This window comes from Diabrotica undecimpunctata, chromosome 4 (assembly GCF_040954645.1).
Source record: "Diabrotica undecimpunctata isolate CICGRU chromosome 4, icDiaUnde3, whole genome shotgun sequence".
Classification (NCBI taxonomy): domain Eukaryota; kingdom Metazoa; phylum Arthropoda; class Insecta; order Coleoptera; family Chrysomelidae; genus Diabrotica; species Diabrotica undecimpunctata.
Genome location: NC_092806.1, coordinates 27481590 through 27508966, shown reverse-complemented (window position 1 = coordinate 27508966; position 27377 = coordinate 27481590). Strand labels below are relative to the sequence as shown.

Genomic DNA, 27377 nt, shown 5'->3' with positions numbered 1-27377 from the left:
GTTAATGATGGTATAAAAGGTAGTGAATGATAATAGATGTTCTGATTGTTAGATACAATGTTTTGAGATTGAGCAAAAAATGGTGTTAAATTATTTATATTACCAATATTAGAAAAAAGCATCCTATGTAGCATATCTGGAGGATAAGAGTTTTCAATTAGAATATTTTTTAATAACTGAAGATCTTCCTGTAGATAATCTGGATGAGAAAGTTTTAAAACACGTTCTTTTAATCCTGTTATAAGGTTCATTTTCATCTTATTTGGATGGTGAGAGTAATAGCTTATAAATCTATTACTACATATGGGTTTTCTGAACCATTTGGTTTTCAACATATTGTCTGTATTTCTTACAATTCTCATGTCAAGGAATGGTAGAGAATTATCTACCTCTTCCTCAACTGTGAATTGTATATGCTGATTATGACTGTTGAAAATGTTGACTGTTTCATGAATTTTGTGTTTAGGAAGTGCCAAAACTAAATCATCTACATATCTCTTAATAAAAGGAATGAAAAAAGTGCAATTATTGATACAATCACTGATAACATCATCCATGACATAGCTACTTAGAATGGGTGAAAGACTAGATCCCATAGGACTACCAAAAATTTGTTTATAAAATACACCATTAAATATAAAAATATTAGAATCAAAAACAAAGTTGATAAGTGTTTTGAAATGTAATAAGTCAATATTAGTGTGTTGTGAAATCTCATTCCAATGTTTTTCAACACTACTTATGATTAAATCTAAAGGCAAATTAGTAAAAAGAGATGTTACATCAAAACTAACTAAAACATAATTTTGTGGTAATTGGAAATTATTAATGAAAGAACTAAAATCAAATGAATCTTTAATGTAAAAATTGTTGTTTAAATTATAAGCATTAGTTAAGATGTCAGTGAGGAGCTGTGCTATTGGTCCATTAGGAGGGCATAAAGATGAAACAATTGGTCTCATAGATAAAGTTGGTTTATGTATTTTTGGCAGAGCATAGAACCGTGGAGCAATAGAATTATAAATTTTGAGCTCTTTTGCTTTTTTATTATCAATAAATTTCTTTATGTTTAATTTAGATACTAGACAATTTGCTTTTTGTTGCAAAGTACAAACAGGACTCCTTCTAAGTGTAGTGTAATACTTAGTATCATTTAAGAGTTCTCCAGTTTTTTGTAGATAATCCTCTTTGTACATTACAACAGTTACGTTACCTTTATCGCTTTTAACAATATAAATTTCAGGATGGTTTTTAAGAAAAAGTTTAGTTTGCATATAGTATTTATTTAAAAAATGATCTTTGACTTCTTTATGCAAAAAGTTTGTAATAACGTTTGTACATTTAGATCTAACAACATCCTTTTGACTATCATTAAGTGGTCTGATTATTGATTCAATATCAGAAAGTAAATTAGGAACTCTAATATCAGATTTGGAAGGACATAAAGAAAATTTAGGTCCTAATGCTAAAAATTTTTTAATTTCAAAAGGAAAATGAATAGATGTTAGATTTTTAAACCATTTTTCTTGAAATTTTATCTTATCAAAAGCTTCTATTTTTAATTTATTGAACTTATTAATTTGTATTTTTTTGATTTTATGAAATTCTGTGTTGTATTTAATTCTTTGTCTACGATTAAATTCATTAAATGTGTGGAAATTTAAGATATTGTAGGCCTTGGTACGTAACTCATGTAATTTTATATATTATAAATCATATATATATATGATTGAATTAGAAACAATACCATCTGCTTTTTTAATAAACCTGTCTACTAAGTGGAATGATCTTAGGGCAGTTTGGATCAAATTCCGAGAAGATATAGACTTGTCTTTTAGTACTCAGCCAGATTTTAATTCATGGAGCATATTTTCTGCTATTGCTACCTGTACTTCAAAATAAATACAAATTAAAACTCCCTATAAACCATTGACCCCTAAATATTTTTGGTGGGATGAGGAATGCACAAACGTGGTTAGTGCAAGAGAGAATGCCTTACACAAATACAAACATTAAGCCAATTACGAAAATTGTCTTAACTAGCAAAACATAGCCGCTAAAACTAAACATATCTTCAAACAAAAGCAGCAGAACTGGATTTTATTTTTCAATAAATTAAATCAACTCGCACCATTAAAAGATATTTGAAACACTATTAGAAAGATTAAAAACAAATATTTTTAATATGGACAAGCTATCTTAAATATAGAACTCATTTAAGTAATTTTTGATACACTAATACCTTTATATGTTCCTGGTCCTCCTCTAAAATACTGTAACAATAGCAAGAAGTCAGTACTTACTCAATCGGAAGAATTGCTTAAACATTTTTGTTACAATAAATTGGAATAAACATTAAAGCATTCTCGGAATTCCTCCCGCGGGTTAGATGGTTTACATACAAAATATTGTATAATCTACCAATAATAGCAAAAATGTCAATTCTAAATATCTATAATGAATGGTGTGTAAATCAGGATTACACAGATAATTTGAAAAATATAGTTGTTTGTCTAATATTATTAACCAGAAGAAATAACGTCAGCCGTGAGACAAATGAAGGATGAAAAGGCACCGGGACTTGATGAAATTTCTGCAGAACTGTTGAAGCTATTAGATGCAGAACAAATAAAAATAATAACTGAAATATTTAATGAAATATACAAGACAGAAAAAATACCTGTAGAGTGCCTCAAATCGGAGTTCGTACCATTGCCCAAAACACCAGGAGCAAAAGTTTGTGAAGATTATAGGACCATAAGCCTAATGAGACATCTGCTAAAGCTGTTTTTAAAAGTCACCCACAAAAATTTTTACCGGAAATGCGAGAAACAAATTGCGTCCAATCAGTTTGAATTTGTGAACACCGTTGGTACGAGGGAAGCTTTATTTAGCGTGCAGCTATTGTTTCAGAAATGTAGAGATGTCAGCTGTGATTTTTTTGCATGCCTGATTGACTACAAGAAGGCTTTCGATAGAGTCAGTCATGAACAAATGATGGAAGTGCTGAAGAGGACAATGATTGACGGAAAAGACTTAAAAATAGTAGCTAATCTGTATTGGAATCAATCAGCGATGCTCCAAATAGATGGAGAATATACAGCTCAGGTCAAAATCTTAAGGGGAGTGAGACAGGGGTGTATACTTTCACCTCTAATATTCAATCTGTACTCAGAGCACATTTTTGAAGAGGCTCTAAAAGATATTAATGAAGGCATCTCAATAAATGGAGTCAAGCTCAATAACCTGCGGTATGCAGATGATACAATAGTGTTTTTCAATACCATAGAAGGGTTGCAAAACTTAATGAACAAAATAACGGAAACAAGTAGAAGATATGGACTGAATATAAACACCAACAAAACCAAGCTAATGATCATCAGCAAGGAAAACATAATTGGAGCAAATCTGTATGTGAACCAAATGAGAATTGAACGTGTCTCACAATAGAACTACTTGGGAACTATAATCAATGAGTCGTGGGACAATACCCAAGAGATTAAATGTCGCATCGGAAAGGCAAAAAGTGCATTCTTGACTATGGGCTCTGTGTTCAAGAGCCATGACCTCACCCTAGAAACAAAAATAAGGCTCCTTAAATGTTATGTGTACTCAGTGCTTCTGTACGGAGTAGAAACGTGGACATTGAAGGCAGAAACTCAGGCTTTTGAGCTTTGGTTATACAGAAGGATCCTGAAGATACCATGGACAGACAAAGTCACCAATAAAAGAGTACTGCAGAAGATAAACACAACTGCGGATTTGGTCAACATCGTGAAGGGCCGTAAGCTGCAGTACTTCAATGCATTTTGCAAGATAAAATTGAAGGAAAAAGGGCCCCAGGACAAAGAAGAATATCCTGGCTTTAGAGCATGGAATAGCAAGACCTCAACATAGCTGTTTCGTATAGCAACCAACAAAGTGTTCATAGCCAGAATGATCGCCAACCTTCGGAACGGACAGGCACCCTAAGAAGAAGTCTAATATTAAAACCGCTCAAAAACTCATTACTTCCGTCATCTTATAGGCCCATTTCGTTGTTATCCTGTGTTATCCTGCATTACTAAAACTTTCGAAAGAGTAATCAAATTTAGACTAGAACATTTTATAGAACGACATTCTCTTCTACCGTACACTCAGTACGCATTTCGCTGTAGGCATAGCACAATCGATGCGGTTTCTCAGTTGGTTTTGGACATTCAGACTTGTTGATTATAAAAAGAGTACTTGTTATATTCTCCAAGAAAGCATAGTAAATATTGGAATTAACGAGAAAGTATCGGCCAACATTGTATATATCAGAGATCATTAAAATGCATTATATAATCCTCGCATTATCAATAATGGTCTACCGGCTTTGTTTTGGATCCTGTTCTTTTTAATATCTATACGGCAAATTTGCATGCATCGTTTGATGACATCGTTAATGTTAATGCATACGCTGATGATTTTTGCTTTTATGTAACCGATAAGTCACACGAAAAGTTTTTAAAAAATTAAGATATATTAAGATCTATGCACTCTATTAAACATTGGTTGATGGACTGAGGCTTAAGTGTAGCACCAGAAAAATCAGCTACCCTGTGTTTCACTAGACATAGTTTAAGCTTACCTGATAATATTACTATTGGTGGCTATACTCTACTATTGTTGACTATTACAAATATTTGAGTCTAGTTTTACAACAATTATTATGGTCCAAACACATCCACTACATACAAGCAAGATAGATGTGAGAAATATACGCTTAAAGTTATATCTAAACATAAATGGGGATCTGACGTAAACACCTTGCTCTGGTTTTACAAAGCTTAAATTCGTTCTCTAATAGATTAAGCATGTACAATATATGGTTTATTCTCAAGTACTAACTTGTGTAAGTTAGACAGAATACAACTTAAATCTATCAAAATATGTTTAGGGGCAATGAAATCGTCACAAAATCATGCTATTTTAGCTAAAGCAGAAGAGCTTACTTTATCTGTATGGAGACAATATTTATCAAATAGAATACAGGACATTAATCTCGCGAACCTAACAAATCCTTATTGGAAAAAAAAGAATTCTCCCCCATTGACCGATGCCTTTACTGATACCAATTTATATAATAAATATATCAAACAATGTAACAAATACGCGTTCTATCACTATCAGCTTGACGATTTGTTTAATAAATGGCATATTATATATTTACTAACTATTCTAATCATCGATGTATAAAAATAATGTTATTGTAAAATCCATCTTAAGGAAATGCGCTAGCAGTGATGTATACATTTACACAGATGGGTCTAAAAGTGAAACAAGTGTGGATTTTGCATTCATTATACCGACCATCCAATACTTGGAGAAGTACCCTATCTCAAATAATATATATACAAATTTTGTAGCAGAAGCTGCAGCAATAAATGAAACGCTTGGTTGGTATGAAAACAGAGCTGTAAGCTGTAAGAGAGCTGTAATTCTAGCTGATTCCAAATCGGTTTTGCAAGCACTTATTGCATCTCCAATTAAACACTTTAAAATTGATATAAAACTAAACATTAAATATAAACTACGGACATGCAGGTATTATTGGCAATGAAGAAGTACATATGGCAGCCAAAAGTGCTTGTGACGCTTGAATATAAACAGCGATTGAATAATGAACAGCCGTAATAATGATTTCTTGCCACTAATAAAGAAAGATGCCATGAGTAAATGGGAAACTTTATATAAAAGTATAGCTAATGCTCATAATATATAGTCACTATTATTCAATTCATTCAACTCTACCCAATAGCATTCCTCACCTAACCGTTTGTCCTTCCAAACCATGTGCTTTCATTCTTACTAGAATTAAAATTCATCATTTTAAGTCTAGTAATTCCAACCCATCTATTTAAAGTAGGATTATTTCATAGCCCCTATTGTGACTGTAGCAGCACTTCAGTGGAACACTTAAACCACATATTTTTCGAATGTACCAAACACATGGGATCATCCAAAGAGTTAATATTCAAATTGTACGAAATGCACATTACAGGTCCAGTTAATATATCATGTTTAATTGTCACATTCAACAAGCCAGTGTATCATCTCTTAATTGAATTTCTCATACTTATGAAATTATATTTAGGTGATTTCCTACTCACAGTTGTTTGGAAAAGATGCCAATGATTGTGAAAATCTCATCGAGTAAAAAGACAAAAGAGGGAATCTAATCGTTATGAAAAGGAGACCAAAAAAGTGGCCTCTGATGGCGGACATATCCGGAAATGCGAATGCGCCAAATTTAAATTTCATGACACTTCACAATAATTATATAGTGGTGTAGGGGTTTTAATTTATCTATTTATTTGTTATATTACATAATATTAATATTACATAATATTAATACATAATACACTTAAAATACTTTTTTTAACACTAGAACACAATAAAGTTTTAATTAAATAATAACGATAATAGTCTAAAATGTGAAACAATTGTGAAAAAACTTCAATACAAATACAAATAATCTTTCATGTGACAGTTAGGACAAACAATAACATCAGCAATAAGATAACCCAACTAAATTTGATTTCTTAAACAAGGAAAGAGCCTCTCTTTCCTTGTTTAATGTGGCCTCTCCAGATGGCACTTCCTGTCTAACAATATTTTTGCCCCCACTACCTTTACATTCCCTCTTTTGTCTTTTTGCTCGATGGAAAATCTTCATAGAATTTTATTCCAAACTATTTATTTCAAAACCGAGTACAATGTTTTGCATTGCGCAAATGCATATTGCCATTTGCTTTTTACTTTTTATATGTACAGAAATAATTTCCATAGTTTCGAACTTTTGCTGTGTTGGATAATATTTTTAAATTTAGATTTATTACAAAAACTTTTGCATTAATAAGCAATCTTTATTTTATATAATTGTCCTGTCACTAGATGAAATTTATTGGATAGCTAAATCGCTAATCTACTTTATTTAAATTTCAAATTCACAAAATCCTCTATTTTGGGTTTTTTCCGATGACTAGATGTTAACCCAATGAACATAAAAATTTCGTTTATTAGAAAAAATCGCGCCTGACGACGCTAGAACCGTTCAAATTTTCGTTAAGTAAGCGCTTTGTCGACTGCACTTTCGAGGCGAAATTGCTTGAAAACTTAACTTAAATAAAGTTTTGTTAGATTTTTGGTTTTATTTTGTCATTTTGTATGCTTGATGAAATCGAAATCTTTTGTTGTAAATTTATTTTTCCTGTCTTATATTATTCCTCACTTGTCTTACATACAGATCAGATCGTTCTCTTGCTCGGTGTAGATTTTGTAGGTTGTTGTGTGCACTGACAAAACAGTATTAACTCACAAGCGTATATTTGAATGTATTTGGTGCGTCTGGCATTAAGTAAATTGTTGGTCTATGAGTTTTTTATTTGAGAATCTTAAAGTGCTAGCGTGAATGTTATAAATGTTGGCCTAAAAAGCAATAGAAAATGAAGTTTGAAGTATTTTAAAAAGCTAGAACTTAATTTCAAAACACTTACTCTCCATTCCTATAGACTAAATATATCGTATTAAAAATTAAATCTCTTTTCAGCTGTGCTTGAACTTCCGTCCCGTGATTCTAAAAGGTAAGTTTGCTGCAAAATGTATTACTTTTGTTTTACCAAAATGTTAACTGTTGACTATACAAGGTTACAAATATTGTGATATATTCTTTAATTGCTACTTTTGAACTTCAACATTTCGGATGCAGTATGATAAGTATTATAAAAACATCGCCGTGTGGTGTAAAAGGGATTTTAGAATGTTTATTAACCATTTTTCACTATTTTAAATTTTAAACACTATACATTAGGTAAACGACTGTTTACAATATCAGCGGTAACGTATAATCAATAACATTATCGACGCTAACGATTATGAAACAATGTTCTAATATCTACAATGACTAATTATTATTGATTGCTTCTATTCTAATATCCCTCTACGATTCGATATGTACCGTATTTATACCTATATATATCTTGTCTCTTGAATGAACAGAAGACACCGTGTAGGTCACGAATACGTGCTTTCAACTCGGGTCAATGTATAAATTATTTAAAGCTGAATTTTTTCTATTATAATTTAAGAATATTTTACGTTTTAATACTTAGGGGTTGAAACTCGACTAGAGAAGCTACATATTACGCTAAACTTAAACAGACAAAACAACATGAACATGAATAAACTAAAAATAGAATAATTTAAGATAGTACTTCAACATTAAAGTATATATCAAATATGACAATATTGGTGATCACAAAAATATGTTAACTAAAATAGATGCCATCACGTGCAAGTAATTATGAAGATGCAAAACCAAAAATTATTTGGAACTGGTTAGTAAATGAACTTATTTAATTTAGGTAAGGATACTTATCGATAGTTAAGGGATTATTAAAACAATTTCAAAAAATTGTAAAACAGAAGATTATTCTAGGAAAATCAGAAGTAAATACTGGTTATCATTCCTAGTTATAAAAAATGAATAAAAAATCAACCCACAGAATTAAAAATGAAAGATAGTGCTTGAGTTTTGCATTAAAATTGTTAATGAAAACTTTATTAACAACATCACAACATAAATTCAAATTACTCCATTGTTGACGCAAGTTGCATCTTACGACAGCTAATGTGGTGTCTACAGAGTTTCTTCAAATAATAAACAAAATGTCTTTTTTAAAATTGCGTGGATATTAAACAAGAGGGAAGAATCTGTTGCAATTCTAGATATAGCGAAAGAACTTTGGTTGGGTTAGTCTTGGAAACAATTATAATCACTCAACTGACATAATGCAATATTACTTACGTTTGAAAACGTCACACCGATCAGTTCCTATCATTTGTATTTTTCTAAAGACAAAAACATTCAGGCAACCTCTTACGTGGTGTCACTCTTCTGCACGATAATGCTCGTTCTCATGTTGCCAAAGTAGAAACAGAAAATTTACAATGAAAAAAGTGTGGGATATTAGAGCATCCACCCTATAGTCCCGATTTATCGCCATGCGATTTTCACACCTTTGAACAACTGAAAAAAGCGTTAAAACGTAATCGTTTTAAGGTCATCGTTTTCAGAAGTAAAAAATGCGGTAAAGTAATTCTTCGAGCAACAGTCACATGTATTCCTGAGTGTATAAATTGATTGTTGAAACAATGAGATATGTGCCTTAATTGTAGGAGTAATTATTTGTAGATATATTTGCCAATAATTTTGCTCTTAACCAAAAGTTTCAATTGAACAAGCCTCGTACATACATTGATTATATTAGTTGTATTCCTGAACACGATAAGGTTGTAACGCCGCGCCGATCCTGAACAGGAAAGTGATACCAAATTGTATAAATATCGATATTATTCGTAAGTAACATATGATCCATTTCGATAGATAAAAAAATGTTGACAAACTCTCTTATCTTATCTGTTGGCATTATAAATACATGCAGGGTAAATTCTTTGCTTCAATACATATCAAAACATAATTTATAACATTTTATTACAAAATTGGTTAGCTACCGAGATTTTGTTATGATTTGTAGGTATTTATTTAGAAAACTTTATGAAGTTCGACTTGTCGATAAGTGTAAATATAGAGGAGGACTACTTATCGCCAATACCTACTTCATAATGCCCCTACACACACACACACACACACACACACACACACACACACACATATATATATATATATATATATATATATATATATATATATATATATATATATATATATATATATATATATATATATAAATACGTTGGAATTATTGGGTAAAGTGGTCTGTAATGAAAATCTTTCGTTTTTCTGATACTCAATATTTCGCTATTTATTTGATAGCTTCCTCAGGAGTAAACTAAAACAATTTGAACATTACAAACAATGGCGTAGAAATACATTTAAAAACACTAACAAAAATTAAAAGATTTCGCAAATTAAAACTGACATTGAAGTATTTGAAATATTGAATGTCAAGATTAAATTGTCTTAAGCACGTTCGTTACAGCTATACGATAAAAAATTAAAATTATTTCAAATGTAAAAATAAAAATAACAATAAAAGAAACGTTAGAAGAATGATATTTCTTTAATGAATTATTAAGGTTAGTTGTTATTAAGATGAATGTTGGCTATTTTGAATATTTATAAATTTTGTTCAATATGTTACAATATATGTTACTTAAACTGTCCAGTGTCCGTTTTATAATTTAAAGTGTTTTTGTTTTTGTTAATGTAATACATCTCAAGAAATAATCTACTTTTGTAGTTATCAGTCTGTGCCAAAATGTGAGCTTTGTTATAGTCTAGCATATGACCAGTGTTTTCATAGTGCTCAACTACTGCGCAAGTATTTTTTCCCAAGCGGCAATCACTTTTATGTTGTGTGATGCGTTGTTTCAGCCATTGTAATGTTTGGCCAATGTAGCTATTTTGACATCCTAGACAAGGTATTTCATAAACGACATTACTTTTATATAAGGTTGGTACCGGGTCTTTGATTTTTGAAAATAGTTGTTTGCTGTTCATGGTATTATATGGATATGACATAATGAGTTAGACCATTAATAAAGGGGAATTTTTTATATTTGATTGATTTGTTGTTAGAATCATGGACGGGACCGTCATAGAAATTAGTGCTGTAAATTAGTTTTTTTTTTAATTTGTTTAGGATATCCGTTGTTACGAAAAAATTTGTATATTATGTCCAGATTTTTTTGTAAAAAGTTGTCATCAACAATGGACATTATCCTGTTTTTCATACCTAGTACGGTATTATATTTTTGACGGGTGGTATGGTTTAAATAGTAATTTATATACCTGCCTGATGCTGTCGGCTTTTGGTACCAATCCAATGTCAAAATATTGTCATTTGTTTTTATTACTCTTGTGTCTAAAAATGGTATACTAAAATCTGTCTCAGTTTTAATTGTTAACTGAAGATGTTTATTAAATGAATTAAAATGTTTAGTGTGGTATTGATGTGATAAGATGGAACTGCACATTTGATGTCATCGACATATTTATATATAAACGGTAATTCAAAAGGTAATTGCGTAATCACATTATCTAAGATATGATCAGTTACAATAGTTGCAACGATGGGTTCCCCGATTAGTCCAATCCTTAGTCCAAATCAACTCTTTCTCCAAAACACCAGCAGGCCTCTTTTACCAGTACTCGTTCAACAAACTCCAAAATTCTCTCCTCTCTTTCATATACTAACAATCTCCTGAGACCCAAGTATTTTTTTTACTTGGTGTCGCAAATATTTTGAATAGTTATAGTTCTTGTGACTTACTCACTTGGACTTTATAGAATCAAGGAGGTATTCGACTTCTTAACTTTGACCTATCTCTCGTTCCACCTTTCAGCCACCCACTTCCAACTATTAACACCACTGGCACTTGCTTCTTAACTGACTACACAAAACTTCAACTGCTTCTTCGGATGACGATCACATAATAATCTTTTCTACTCCAAACTTTCAAAACATTCACTCTCTTTCATCCCCATTCCTAACTCGCTAACTAATCAGAAAATTCCTATATCCCTCCTCTTATTTTACATCAGAAAAACCCAAGCCTCGCTTCTAAACAACTTTCTTTGAAAATGATAACGGTTTTATCTTATACTTTCTAAATACAATAACTACCTGGTGGCTTTGGCCTTTCCAGCGAAACAAAATCAAAGGCTTTTGAAATATAACATCATCATGACTTTTTATAACCCTTTCTTTGGTTTTTTGTCTTTAAGTAACAATAAACAGTCGTTTTAAGTACAACAAATCGGTGTACCTAATATATGGAACTTTAGAGATAGGGTGTAGAAAAATATTATTAAAAGTATGAAAACTTTACACATTAAAGATGTATAGAGAAAATAATTCCCCAAATTTAAAAATAAATCGAAGGCAGCTCGTTACTGCGTGAGTTGTAAATAGAGGCGTTAAGCTACTTTTTACCTCTTTTTCGATAAAAATGCGTGTTTCGCTCTCGAAATGAAATTTTTAGAAATAACAAGATAGAACCAAAAAATGTGGAATACCGCCTATCAAAAGGCACAAAATTGGATGTATTGCAGCCGGGCGAAATGTTCCTATTGAAAATTTGCCGTTTGAAGTTTTTTTTCTAAAATAGCTTATTTATATGTTTATATGTGTATACAACACGCCGGGAAGCGTTCAGTCCCGACAAAAATCGCACACCAAATTAGCAGGATGTGTTCTATCGCTTATGGCTTTAGAAATTCAAATTCAAATAGAATTCTATTTAGTCAGAACGCGTTTTGATGGCATTCTAAATGGAAATGTTTTGCTCTTTTTAAAAAGAGGATTATACTCGTTGTTATAGAGACTGTTGAAATTAGACAGCACTGTGAAATTATTGTCTGGCGATTTCATTGAATGAAATTAAACATTTCAACAAGAACATTTTTATCAAATTTTTTATTTTTGGTCTTCAATTTATGCCAAAAATTTGAAAATTTTTGTTTTTTAATTAGTAATCTGAATGTTCATGGTTTTCAGCTCCTCATATGCACATGTATTTCGTTTTTGTTGAGTTAACATTTTTCACTTTTCAAGAAAAGATAGACCAAGCGATAAAAGGCAAAATCGGAGAGGATTAGGCAGGCTTCACGGCAGGAAGATCATACATAGACCACATATACACACTGGAAAAACTATTGGAAAAGAAAGAACCAAAAAAATTGAGATATGCATTTGTGCATTTTAAAACATTAGTGCGTACTATGGGGCTAAAAATTGGATTATAAATAAGAAAAACAGCAGTAAGATAGAAGCAACAGAGATGGAATGCCTGCAAAGATGCTGCAGAGTGACAAGAATGCATAGAAGTAATGACGAAATAAAGCAAAGAACATCAATAGAAATAGACATACTAACAAATATATAACAAAAAAGATTAAAGTGGTATGGACATGTAAGAAGAATTAACGACAGCAGATGGATAAAGAGAATAACCGAATGCAGCCCCATAGGAAGGAGGAAAAGAGGACGACCCCGAATATCGTGGAGGAACGAAGTAGACGACGCCATGAGTAAGAGAGGCCCAAACGATGAAGAATGGGATAACAGAGAGAGATCGAAACGGTTGAGCGAAGGAAGGCAGTGAATACTGTAGAATCCCCAAACATTTTTCTCCCTCGCTTGTATTAATCGCTTTGGCATACATTGCAGATCTTCCTGGCCCTGTGCGATGATTACCTACTTAATTGTTCGTGGAATAAAATGTATATAAGGTTGTTTCGTAGTAGAATATAATTCTTCTATATATTCCTCCATTTTCTACCTTTTCCTCTATTTCAAATATAGTGTTTCTTTCTCAATCTCTTAATATTGCGGGTACCTTGTTTTTTAATAACAAATTGCACCAATACAGTCATTCCTAAAGTGAATAGTTTCTTATGATAGGTCGTTTTGAGGGGTTTGCTTATGCTGTAGAATTTTTGAAAATACTTTGCCAGACACTAGTTAAAGAGGTTCGGGATTAAATCAAATTTTTTAGTGATTAGAATTTAAATCTCTTTAAAAATATGGCTAATAAAGTCAAGATGGACTTGTTTATAAATTGTATTACATTCCGGACCAATAACTCTCTGTTGATGTTACAAAAATAACCAAATGGCCTTTAGTCTTTTTTCTATCAGCTTATTTGCTCTAAGTTTGTGTTTAGAAATTCAAAAAATTGTAAACAGCTAATTGGGTTGTAATATAATTGAAGGGCACAGGGAAAAAGGAGTAATGTCACTTCTATTTAATTTTTCAGGAGAGCATTTTCAAAATTATAAGACTAATATTAATGATATATTTTGTTATATATGGTAACTTTTTTTAAAAAATCCTACGTTTGGTATGTTTACACTGTGGTTTAAAAATTTTCATGTAATTTGGATAGCGCTACAACACCACATTGTAAGAAATGCCTAAGATATACACTTTCGCTGATTAACAAGGGGGAATGTGTCTTGTTTGAATGTATAGCGAATTTAATTTAAGAAAAGCAACAAAAATAAAAGGATAGTACAATTTTGCTTAGTCCGTGTAATAATAATATAATAATTTGGTATAATCCAACTTGGTGTTTGGAAATACACTTCCGCATTCTTTGTGCAAAATCTGGACAGGTGCACAACGTCATCAAACTTTGCCTTCGAAATATTAATCGAACTTACAAACAGAATACTTAGTTCCCAATACTACTACATTAATTTATTACTTACTTGGTGTAAGTTTTGTTCAGGTAACGTATGGTCCTAAAGTTTTGGGAAAAATTTGAAAAGCATATAACTCTGACCACATCTTATATTTTTATTAAATTATTCAACAATTTAACTTAACTATCCTTATTATAAATCAAAATTCAAATGACAGACAAGGGACCATTATTTTCGATTTGCCTAATAATTCCCCTGACACGTTGCATCATCCTTTGGACGACCTCGGCATCAATTTCTCTAATTTTTGTATATATGCGGCGTCTTAACTGTTCCTGATTTTGTACTTTCCATCCGTTATTATAGACTTTCCGACTTAATATTGCCCAGAACTCTTCAATTGGACGAGCCTGAGGTAGGTTGGGGGGATTGTCTACTTTCGGTACACAGGTAATGTTGTTGGTTTCGTACCAGTCCCTTGTGATCCTCGCGTAATGACATGAAGCAAGATCTGGCCAAAAGACTATTTGATCATTTGCATGATGTGTGTTCACAAACTGAAGCAATTTAGAGAGACATCTTTGAATATAAATATTTGCGTTTAAGGCTTCGCCTCGAACAACACCTATGTAGGGCTGTGAGATAAAGCCAGCCTCAACACCATACCAAAATTTTGTCCTCAAATTTTTTCTTACTTTTGAATTTTATTTCATCAGGTACATTTTCGTAATCGTTCGTGTAAAACCCATCGTTACCCTTCATCTCAGAGTTGGACAAAGTAAAATATTTTTCATCGTCCATCACGATCAACTTGTTAACGAAATGCACTCGCCTTAACGCGCGGCAACATCTCCGAATTCTCTCTAATTGATCCTCTGTGTATTTTGGAGCTTTCCTTCTTTTTCGGTAGATAATATTGTTACTCGATAGGGTCTTGTATACTGTAGTCTTTCCAACATGAAATCTTCTTGCCAGTTTTTCGCTGTGAGACCCCAATTTTGTTCTTAGCTGCTTCAATCAGTCTTGCCTCTCTTATATGGTTTAAAATCCGCGTTCGGCCACTTTTACGCAAGTTAACACATGGTATCAATTCTTCACATTCTCTGATTGTGCGATAAATTGTCGATTTGCTTATGTTTTGATCTCGATAAATATTAACAATATCTCGTTTCGACATTCGCCCAACCATATTATAAACACCTCGACGAATATCAATTTCATAAGACATTTTGCAGAGCACAAACCAAAATATTCTGTTTGTTTATTAAATGTCAATAACTGATGACATTTCAATTCCATGGCCTTCTTTGTTAAATGCATTTTGCTTCTCAATCAGACCAGGTGAAATTTTTCCCAAAACTTTAGGACCATACGTTATTTTGACCAATTCCTAAATAGTAGCTGATCCACCTCTATAACATTAAAAGGAGAAGGTTTCACTCTAGCTTGACGAAAAATCTCCATCCATTCATTTGGCTGCTCTACTTTAGCTTTTTGGTTAATTAGGCCCATATTAATATCTGTTTCAAGATAGAAATGACCTCTTATAGGAAAATATATTTTTATTTCATCAAATCTTTTTTCATTTTGCATTAGGTTGTGGAAAAATCTTAAAACAGTATAATTCTTGTTTTGTCCTCTGCGTGAATAACAGAACATAAAAATACGTCGGACATATCAAGATGACTGTATACAAAATCATGCAACATTGCGCACACATCATCACTACCTTTTTTCCTACTGTTTCAGGATAAGTATAAAATTTACTGGCTCCGGTTGATAAATTGTGGACATTAAAACTATACAAAGAAAGTTGGCGCCTGTAGTAGACTTTATTTGTAGAAATGTTAGGTGTTGGCAGGTCTTTCTGGAAATCAAAACAAATTGCTTCTTCATTGCTGCTTTTCCTGCGTCTTTTTGTAACTTTTTATTTTCTCTTATAAAATGTGTCTGCTTTCAATTTATGGAGTTTATTTTCATTTTCTAAGCGCCTTATTTTATTGTCCAGTCTAAGAGCACCATCATTATCTCCTGAAAAAATTTTACCCTTTTCAACTTCTAGGTTCTTTATTTTCACTTGGAACTCATCACATGTATTACATGTGTCTTTCCTGGGATACCCAAATGACAAATTAAATTCAGTTAAGAAAATTGTTCTGTAAGTTTCGTCAGACACTTTTAAATTTTGATATTTTTCAATATACATTTCGTGCATTTTATTAACAGTTAGCTCCTCTGATAAGTAGATTTTGGAAGATTCTGTCAAGTTGTCCTGGCTTTTTCTGCCTTTAAACGAACTAATGTGGTTCGTTACTCTCTTTTCTTTGTTCTTTCGAGAGTTTCCTAGGTCTTGAAGAATGCTTTTTCCTTGGATCTCGTGGAAACATGCCAAATTCTTTTAAAGATTTTTAAAGGACCTGCATCTTTTCCTTGGTTATACCATGGATGGCCATAAAAGCTTTAAAGCAAACCTGAACTTCTCTTGTTATATTCTCATAATTTATAAACCTTACTATATAACTATATACGGCATCTTTAAATTAAGCGTTTTCTTTCATTTGACGTAAACATCGGTTTTGGATTTGTTGTGTGGTAATTAGACCACATAAATATGAATTTTGTTCATCAACAGAACATATTAAAATTAATTGCTTCAAAATACTATTCCTACAGCCTTTAGAAATATTTTGAAAGGATTCCAATCTTTTACTGTGACAGTCGGGCCCTGGAACATGGCTTTGTAATCTAAGTTTTCAATGAGTAACAATAAAAGCATCTTAATTTGTTTCTGCTTGATTCACAACTGACACACATATATATATATATATATATATATATATATATATATATATATATATATATATATATATATATATATATATATGCATATAGAAGATATATGCTATTCGAGGAAAAGCCTTCAAAAGCCAAATTATCAATATCAATATTTTGCTGGTGACAATAAATCATATTAGTATTTTTTTCGACAAACAATATTCCATATTTTTTAAGTTCCATTTTGAAACTTCTAAAAGTTCCATTTTCAGAACGATACACGAATTTTCATCGAGAAAGAGGTAAAAAGTAGATCAACGCCTCTACATACAACTTGTACAGGAACGGATTGGACGATTTGCTACATTTATTTTTTCAGACTAGTTTAGTTTTATCATGTCTATTTTTTTGTGAGCGTTCATTAGTTATGGAACTGGAGTTAAAATAAATAGCGTTTCAAACTAGCTTTGATGTAAAAGATCAAATAATTTCTTATAGATAGATTAACCATTTGTTTATAGATTTAAATAAAATCAAATAAAATAAAACTAAAATATAAAGAAACATTTTATTTATGTATTTTTCCGTTCAAAAGTTAAGGGGGGAAGGACTTTTAAAAACCGCACTGTATATGTTGGCAGTAACAAAACGTAGAAATATCCGAAAATAAAACTAATAAATAAGTTGAAAATAAAAGAACTCATTGTATTTAATTTCGTGTGTAAGTAATCGTAATTGTACACCATTATATTTCACATATAGTTCCTTTTTCTGTCAATCGCTGTCATATTTAGTTTCTGCTTCACTATCATCATCATCATTATTATCGTCACTGTCATCACAATCTACCTTATTTATATTTATAATAATTGGTTCGATATCATCCAACAAATTGACAATGTCCCACATTTTTTTCTGTTGCTATTACGTGGTTTACGTAGTTTTTCGATTTCTCTGGCGTAATGACCTGGTATGCTGCTGTAATTAAATTTCGCACTTCAGCTTCTTTAAAGTTCGCGTTGCGTCCAGCTATATACCGTTTCACTTCACTCCAAACCATTTCGATGGGATTGAGTTCACAGTGATAGGGTGGGAGCCTCAGAATCTTCACATTGTGCTTTTTGGCAATATCTTCTATTATGTACCTGTCATATTTTGCTTTAAAGGCCTTGTATACATCAAGTAACTCGCATTTTAGGTAGTCTTCTTCAAAAAATAGGTCCTTTGACAGAAGCCATTCTTGAACCCTTTTTTATCGCAAAATGGAGGAAATTGTTCAATGAAAACGTGGAAAAGCTCTGAAACTTTCAGAGAAGCAGATACTAATGAATATTATTAATTATCATCTTAATCAGGATAACAACGATTCTGTATCAAGTGTAATTAGGAAAGTGTCATAAATGAGTGGTGTTTGCGAAAAGACTCTGTTTCGCATTCGACAGAAATATTCATCACCTGCTGGATTACAATCTCCAAAGAGCAGGCCCAAGAAGCGAAAGGTTGGTAATTCTCGTGACAACAAGTACAATGAAGGTGTCAGGGGCCAAATTCGTAGAATATAGTTCATCAATTTTTTCGTGACAACATACCACCAACAATAAACACCATATTAGCTGTTGTAAATGTCGAAGAAACTTTTCCCAACTTTTCACGGGCCACGCTACATCGCTTGCTGAGTGATATGGATTTTGTGTTTATAAAACATAGCAGAAATTCAATTTTGATTGAAAAACCAGAAATCATCTCGTGGCGTTATCGTTATTTACGCGCATTCGTAAATACCGTGCAGAAGGATACAACGTAGTGTAATTTGGATGAATTATAGGTAAATATCTGGCACAGTGCCCGGTTTTCAGTGTTTTATTGTTAGAATCATCTGTGGTTTTGTCTTTAATTTATCATTTTTCGGTTTAGTATTGGTCATTTGATCACATTGATTATACTAGTTCGTATCGTTTCTTCCAAATAGTTTATGTCTTGTTCTTTTAACAAGTCTATTAGTTTAAAGTTAGATTCAATATGTTAGTGATAATTGGTACTATTTTGCATAAGTATTTAATACTATGTTAAATATTACATGTCCAATTCTTCGTTCATAAAATTTATATAAATAAATTTATAAAATTTATACGCATATAAAACTATCTCAAATATATCTAGTAGTATTATTCCTTAGTATATACCAAAGAATTTATTAATTTGATACAAGAAATCATCGGAATACATGTTCCAAGAACTGCTTTGAATGAGCAAATTGTAATGTTAAAGTAAAATCTTGATTCATACACATCGTTTGATATTGATAATTTTGGGAGACGGCTGCATGATTTCCTGATGTTGCTTTGTAATTGTGATTATTATTATAGGACCTTTATGTTTTCGAAAATGAAACGTAATCATTTTCTTTAAAAATATCTGTAACTGTCGGCATGAAAATTGCTTATAATAAATTTAGTTTGCTTTCCTTTCAGTAACTTGATTTACTACAAGAACAAAGAGATTATAAAGGTCGTATTGTCCAATTTGGGGCCAACCCGATGCTGCAGCTTGTCGTCAACATCGTCGGTCGGCGTCTCTTTAGGAAACGGCGCTTTATGTAATAACGCCGACGTATTGCGCGGCGGAACACCAGGTCTTACAAGTGCCAATGTAAGTGAAATGAGAAGAGTATAGGCTTTCTAAGTGCCTCTCCTCTTGTCACAGTTCAAAGGATTTTTTGCGAGGCAATAACAAAAAGATGTTTGCGAATTTCAAAGCTACTTTTAATGTTTGTCAGTCTTCCCTATGTACGTGTGTGTATGGGGTATGCGCAACAACAAAAAAATACCACGAAGAAAGCTTTTTCCATTTATTGTTGAAAAATTTTCTAGAGATGGATTAGCCTCGTTTTTATGTCGAGTTTGCTTTAAGAGCCGACGTATGAAATCTTTTTTTCTACGGGACTTCTTTGTGTTGCGTTTGTTTCGTTGCTTTGATGAAAATATACATTATCTTTTCATTGCAATTCTTAAGTCAGTTCGGCTGTACTTCCCCAAAATGTAGGTTATGTTTGTACAAAGTATCAAATATTAATAAACTTTTCACTGGTAACAGAAACATCATACATACTAAGCTTTGACAAGCAATAAAGTGGTTCAATTATCTGAAATGAATTCTAAATGTCCACTCTTTTCATACAGCTTAACATTTTGGGAATGGCTGGGTATATAATTTTCTTGTATCAGGCACGACTTAGTTATTCTTTAAAATAGGAACGATATTAAGTTCTGGATTAAAATAAAACCACCAAAGCCAATTTCAGGCCACACATACAATACCAATATTTGAGAAAATAATTAGCATTCTTTACACGAGGTCATTAATCCATTGTTTAATAGATGATATTAAACATATTGCCAACGCGAAGAATAGGGAAAAATAAACTAAAAATAGAGATAATAATGTAAACTATAAATGTAATATAAACATAATATAGTACCAAATATAATGACAATAGTCTTTTGAATTAATCATCTACCTTAACAGTGCAAATCTTTAAGTATCAATGTATGATTCTGAGTTTAATTTTCAGTCAAATTCATGTTGGTTGGTTGGTGTTATTACTAACCATATATTGGGAGTGCTAATCTTACTCCAATGAGTTTTCTGCACTGTGAAGCTGATAACAAGACAAGTGCTGTTCTGTTTTTTTATCGCAGAGTTCATCTAGGATGCAATGAGGTCCCCATTTTCAGCGGGATAGCTGTAATTTTTAGCATAGTGTATTTATTCCTACACGTTAGCATGAATTAACCCATAATTGTTATGTATTTATCGTCATAACTGACTTTGGTGTCTATTATGGGTTGCGGCCCTATGTCTACTCTTTGTTGTAGAACCTACGCTGGTCTATTCGCTGATAAACTTCGCTATTACAAAAAATCCATAATTGCATATTCCTCTTGTAATTTTAATCCATCATACCACCCTGGCCCTATACCCTTACCAGCCTCCTGCTCGACATAGGTTTCAACCCTTATGGTCGAACCAAATCCAGTTTGCTTACATTTATGGGAAAAAATCTACTTCAGGCACTAAATTCATTTGTTGTTCATGCGTTGCTAGATATGCGCTCGCTGTGCCTCTATTCCAGTGGTGTCCCACCTATGTCCGTTTATGATTATTTCTTCCTCGTTGAGCTTGCCATGCTCCTCTGTTTCTATGAAATCTACTTCTATTATGATATATTCTTGTATTATGTCTTTCCTATTCATCTGTCTCCATGTCGAAACAAAAGTGGAAGATCAAGTAAATAGAGCAAACAGAGCCACAGGTTGCCTGAATGAAACAATATGAAGAAATAAAAATATCGAGAAAGAAATGAGGCAGAATTTACAAAACAGTCATCAGACCAATAATGACATACCCGGCAGAAACATAACCGGGCACAGAGAGGACAAAAAGGATGTTAGAAACAGCAGAGATAGCAAAATACTATGGGAAGAACATCAAGGACTGGGTAAGAAATATAAGAGTAGAATGAAACGATCATATAAGCCGAATGACAACAAATAGAGTAGTAAAGACAGCAAGAGACGGTTCTCCAATAGTAAGACAATCAGTAGGAACAGTACGTAAACGATTAAACGACAACTTAGTGGAGGCACATCCAAAAACAGACACAGTCATATCTACATAAAAAGAAGAAGAAGAAGAAGATATTCATTTGTTTTTCTGTAATTTTTGCTCTTATATTTGTTGTTGTGAAAGATGCGATAGATATTAACCTCCTTCATGGTTTTCTCTTACCTCTATGTATCCTTGTTTTTCATAGTCTTCCATCCATCTGTAATCCATCTGTAATCCGATACTAGTCTTCTATCGTTTACGAATGTTTTCTCTAATTGCATCAACCTGGCAAATGCATGTTGCTTCGTTTCTCTTAATTTTCCTATACTATTTCAAAATACTATTTTTACTTTGTACCTTCTTTATTTATATCTTTTGACTGTCTCTCGATAGTATTCATTACATTCTTGGTCTTCTATTTTCTTATTATACTTTTTCCAGTTCTCATAATTTCTTTCTTTGTGCGTTCATTTCCTGTCTGGATATCAGACTGCATACTTCGAAATTCCTTGATTTTCTTTCCTGTGCAATTCCTGACACTATTCATCCATCAATATTGTAACTGTATTCCTTTACTCCAAATAATACGTATATCTTTCCTACCTTTTGGCATCGCGGGTCTGCTAACAAGACGATTCTTTGAAGATATTCCTTTAATAGTATTTCCTGTTCTGGAAAGTCTTTAGTTATTTCCGGTAGTACCAAAACCTCTGTTTCTATTTCAAAGTTAGTGTGAAAATGTGTTTCAATGATTAGTTAATGCTCCAGTTTGATATTTTTTCTGCTGCCGAATCGATTACTGATATTCTGGTATTGATTGGTTTTCTTTGTGTTTTCAAGATTGTCACTGCTTCTTTCGTAATAAATGAGCATTGCGAACCTTGGTTTATTAGTACTCTCATTAAGTGAGAGCCTCCTTTGGAATCCTTTATGCGCACGATTACCGTGTCAAGTAAGGATTCTACATCCTTGTGGTTTGCACAGTGTACTGAGTTCTGTCCTCGATGATGTGTGTTTCCATTTCTGTACTCATTATTTTCTTGAGCATATTGGCGCACCATACAATCCTAAAAAGATTGCACTCCTGGTTTTAGTAAATTACCAATACTTAAATTTTGTTTAATTGTTCTGCATACTGGTGTAGGTTTTAAATTTAAAAAATTATAGTTTGCTTGAATTAAAGGCTGCTGAGGTTGTATCACTACCAGTAAAAGCGCGTAAAAAGAGAATGTTTGACTGTATGCATTCTGATTGAGACGATAGACATTTGGACGTGTTCTCTCATTTGTAGCAAATAAATCTTCTGTCCTAGTTTTGATGCTTTTTCTACATTTACTTCCTCGATTAGGTATATTCTTATAGAACTTGTCACATCTTCTTTTATTGTCGCTTTATGTGTATCAGTCGTTAACCCAGTTAATATGATATTGTTTCTTGTCGATTTCTTTTCGAGCATTTCGAACCTATTTTTCACCGCATTTACCCGTTGCTTTGTTTTCTTTTATTCTTTCTTTATTTTTTATTTTCAGCTCTGACTTTTTTCTCTCAGCTCTTTGTACATTTCTCTTAGTTTAGTAAGTTTTTGTTGTCAACGTCATCGCCTACGTCTTCACTATGAAATTCCTCTTTTTCCTTTCGGCTACTGGACTATACTATGTACAATAGTATAATCAATATTATGTTTCGTAAAACTAGCCAAGAGCGTAATTATTATAGTACGCTACTAATTCATGATGTTGTTGCTTTGATATTTGGCGGTTTTAGTATATTTATTTATTTTGGTTGTAGTTTTCTATAAAATAATTATAAACCTAGATTTCTATAATATAATTTTTATATACTATTGCGAAGAGAAATATGCTTGAAAATTAAATTAATAATAAATATGTCTAACTACGGCTTCTAACAGAGCTGGAATTTTGTTTGATTCTGATGTTCAGTAAGTAGGCACTTTGTTTTTCATAATTTTAATACTTGTAGTAATTGTTAATTAAAATAATTGTAAATTAAGTATTGACAAAACAAATTTTTATAAAATCAATTTCAAATATTAATAATAATAAAACGTGGCTTCTACTACCTTTGAACCTTTAACATATTACCAATCAATCACAGTCCCAATAAAAATCTATCTCGAGTCATTGCATCCTTTACCCGTCCTTAGGTTGTTCTTTATTCATGAGATGAGCGCGCGGGAAATGGCAAAATACCCCGGAAAATACCTCGTTCGATGTATTTCATTCCTTTTCAAAACCAAACACATCACTGTTGATCAATTTGTTTTCCTTGTGATAAATTATTCGCCGGTAGGTTTCACTTCCGCTAAGAAAAACGATTTTTCTCTCTTCTGCGTTTTTTATTGGTGAAAGAGTTGGAATTTGTGAGTAAGTAGTTCGGCTTGCCGCTAAGTGATTTTTTTAGCACTTGGGATAATTATATAGTGGTTTGTTGTACAACAAATAAATAACATGGTGAAATAACCGTAATAAGCGATTTTTTGTGAAATAGAATAGGCCAATTAGATAGTGTATTAAACTTCAAAGAGCGCTACGAATACGTATATTAGCGATTAGTTTAACTTTATCTACATTAAGAAGAATTGTTAGGTTAGGTTTAATAGGAATGGGTGCATAACTATCCTTCCACTTGACCTAAAAGGTCTATTGTGGCTATTAGTTCAGATCAGTTATCATTTCTCCTTTCAGTCCAGACGTTTTTAACGGTCTATCGTGGCCCTTGGTCAGAATCTTGGACCTTGAATGCGACATTAATGAAAAAACTGGAATCATCCGAGCTGTGGGAGTATAGAAGAATTCTGAAAATATTGTGGACAGAACACATCACAAACAAAGAGGTTCTGAGATGAATAAAGAAATGGAAATTTTAAATACAACAAAAACAAGAAAATTAGAATATCTCGGACATATTACACGTGGAGAGAAATACACCTTGCTTCAACTGATTATGCAGGGAAAGATCCAAGGAAAGAGAAGCATAGGGAGGCGTAGAATGTCATGGCTGCGCAACCTGAGAGAGTGGTACGGATGTACATCAAATGAACTTTTCAGAGCAGCCGTCTCAAAAGTACGAATAGCTATGATGATTGCCGACCTCCGCCGCGCAGATAGCACTTGAAGAAGAAGACTCAATCAAATTTTATCCACATGAAATCTAAATTGTTTGTCGCCAGTCATGTTAAAATTTAATTCTTCCTTCATGGATACTTAAATATAAAATTAGATTTTATGTATATCTGAAATAAATTTCACGGAACTTTCGTTACCCTATTCCAATCAGTCAATTTCTTTTATTGATGATGGTTAACTTTCTTTTCTAATAGCATGTTCACTTATTGTTATTGTAATGGGTGTGTAATCTAAGTGCATATCCCACTCCTCACATATCGGGAGAACGCTTGTAGATATATTTTTACAGATATTACAGTAACTGAGATTTGGAATATTGTTTAGGTCCGTTGGCCGGGAAAAAGTAATTTTTTTCCTGTTTATATTACCTCACATCTACATTGAACAGAAAGAAGAATTCTACACGTATCCTGGACATAACACATAACCAACCTGTCGATTCTGGAAAAACTCATAAAAGATAGGCTATTAAAAACGTAAACCGATCAATCCTAAATTACTTCGGCCACGTAGCCAGAAGAATGGGGACTATAAAACTATTGGTAGTACAAGTAAAGGTAGAAGGCTTAAAACCGAGAGAAAGATCTCCAACACTATGGACAGACACTGGTCGGAAAATCTCTAATTCGCAGACAATGGAGACAGCAAACAAACAATATTAAGAGTGTCACCACGCCCGGGCAAGGGCTCAAGGAATGAAGAGGAGAACATCGGTGCATGAACCATATCCACAAGAGGTAAAGTGATGATTTATGCATAGAAAGGGTAGGTGTATGAAGATAAACTTAGACATTTTATCAAGCCTGAAGAAATGGAAAAACAATCTTTTGGAAGTGAAATTCGATTAAGCTTTCTTATAACTAAATTATTTCAAGGGAACAAGAAAATATTTCGGTTTTCATTGGTTTTCGGGGATTAGAATTAAGGAAATTTTATTGTATTTTAAAGCAATTATGTACATATTAAGTACCGTACCATACTTTAGCTGCTTTAGTACATGTAAAACCATATACGAGAACACAGGATCGTTATTTACGACTTGAAAATATTTACAAAGCAAATATGTTAATACGGATACAGATGTATGCACATTAAAACTAAAGTGCGGACAGACCTTCATAAATTACATTCGTATTGTAATTAACACATTTTCATTGTTTAATTAGAAGATGGTGATGCTAAAGAGATAATTAACGGCATACGACGATCCACAACTGTTGACAATTAGAGGGAAGATAAATTCTTACAACGACCAGGATTATATTTAGAAAATTAGGATGTGATGAATACGTTTTCATTTTTTATCCCGGAGGATGATGAATGGCCATCTTCTGCTACATTAATTTCTGCTTCTGTCCCTTATTTGCGTCTTTAAATATACAGTAACCGACACTCGTGTTATTCATGAAAAAAGATTCGAAATAAGAGGGAATTGCGCGGTTAATGTTTTCTGCCGCCCCTAAATTTGACGTTATTTTCTGTCGGTTTATAAATATAGCATATTCCGTTTTTTAGCTAGATTTAAAAGCTGATAGTACGCTTTGATTATGTTGGAATTTTAAGCCTATACAAATAAAGTATATTTGTAGTCAGAAACAAACCATATTATTTACAAATACCTAAAGGGATCGGTACATAAAAATGACGTATTTTTTTATAATAATAATAATCATATTTAAAGGAACAACCATAAAATTTGAGTATTTTCTCTCTAGTCTACATATTGTTAATATTGTTTAGATAATCTCATAATACGAATTTTGGTGAAGTATATTGATTTTTTATTACAATGGTAGTACAATTTAAAACCTGTTTAAGAAGAAATAAAACACTAAGATGCCAGACTCAAACAAAATACGGATTTTAAACACAATAACTTTGTTGTACAATTAGAACTTAAATAATTTTTTATGCATTTTTTGGCTTTAATAGCGTGTGTTTCCCCCACGAGCCGTTACAACTGCAGTCATTCGTCTTCTCATACTTCTGATGACTTACTTTCTCTCTTCACACATTCTCTATCGGGTTTAGGTCTGGGGAACACGCTGGCCAATTCATTTTTGTTATGCCCACTTGTAATAAGAAGTCTTACATACCTGAAACGTGTAGGTGCGCATTATCCTGCATTAAAATAAAATGTTTCCCAATGTATGATGCAAAAGGTACCACATAGTCTTGGAGAATATCTTAGATCTATCTATCTGCTGTTAAAGCTTCACCACTTACTCTGTTCGTACTCCCAAACATACAGCGCCCACGCCATAATTGAACCTCCACCAAAAGGTAGGGTCGTAGTAAAATTGACAGGGGCATTTTGGTCTCCTTGGCATCGATGCATTTACACAGAAACGACTCTAGTCCGTCTGCTTCTTACTGTGCGCTCACTTATGGTGGTTCCACAAACATTTTGCAGCAGGTTATTGATCTGAACTACCATTTGACGTATATTTCGTAATGTTTGCAACGTTATAAATCGATCATCTACATCCGTGGTTAAACGTTTTCTCCCTTGTCCTCTTCTTTTTAGATACTCCCTGGTTTGTCTTCAACTACTTACAGAACGGTGGATTGATGGTAATTTACCAAACATTACAGCTACTTCCCTGACCTTCGACCATTGTTACGGCCGTAGCAATATCAGTCCGTATTAAATC

General features: G+C 32.6%; 2 long non-coding RNA genes across 2 annotated transcripts in view; one reads left to right on the top strand and one right to left on the bottom strand.

The window, feature by feature from the left end:
- Nucleotides 1-27377, bottom strand: part of LOC140439336 (uncharacterized) — a 393647-nt gene that overhangs the window by 69046 nt on the left and 297224 nt on the right. The window lies entirely within an intron of this gene.
- The window catches only part of LOC140439337 (uncharacterized), a 432790-nt gene that overhangs the window by 142778 nt on the left and 262635 nt on the right, over nucleotides 1-27377 (top strand). Inside the window, exon 2 of the long non-coding RNA XR_011950612.1 lies at nucleotides 7574-7607. This is a non-coding gene — a long non-coding RNA (uncharacterized lncRNA). The remainder of the gene's footprint in view (nucleotides 1-7573; nucleotides 7608-27377) is intronic.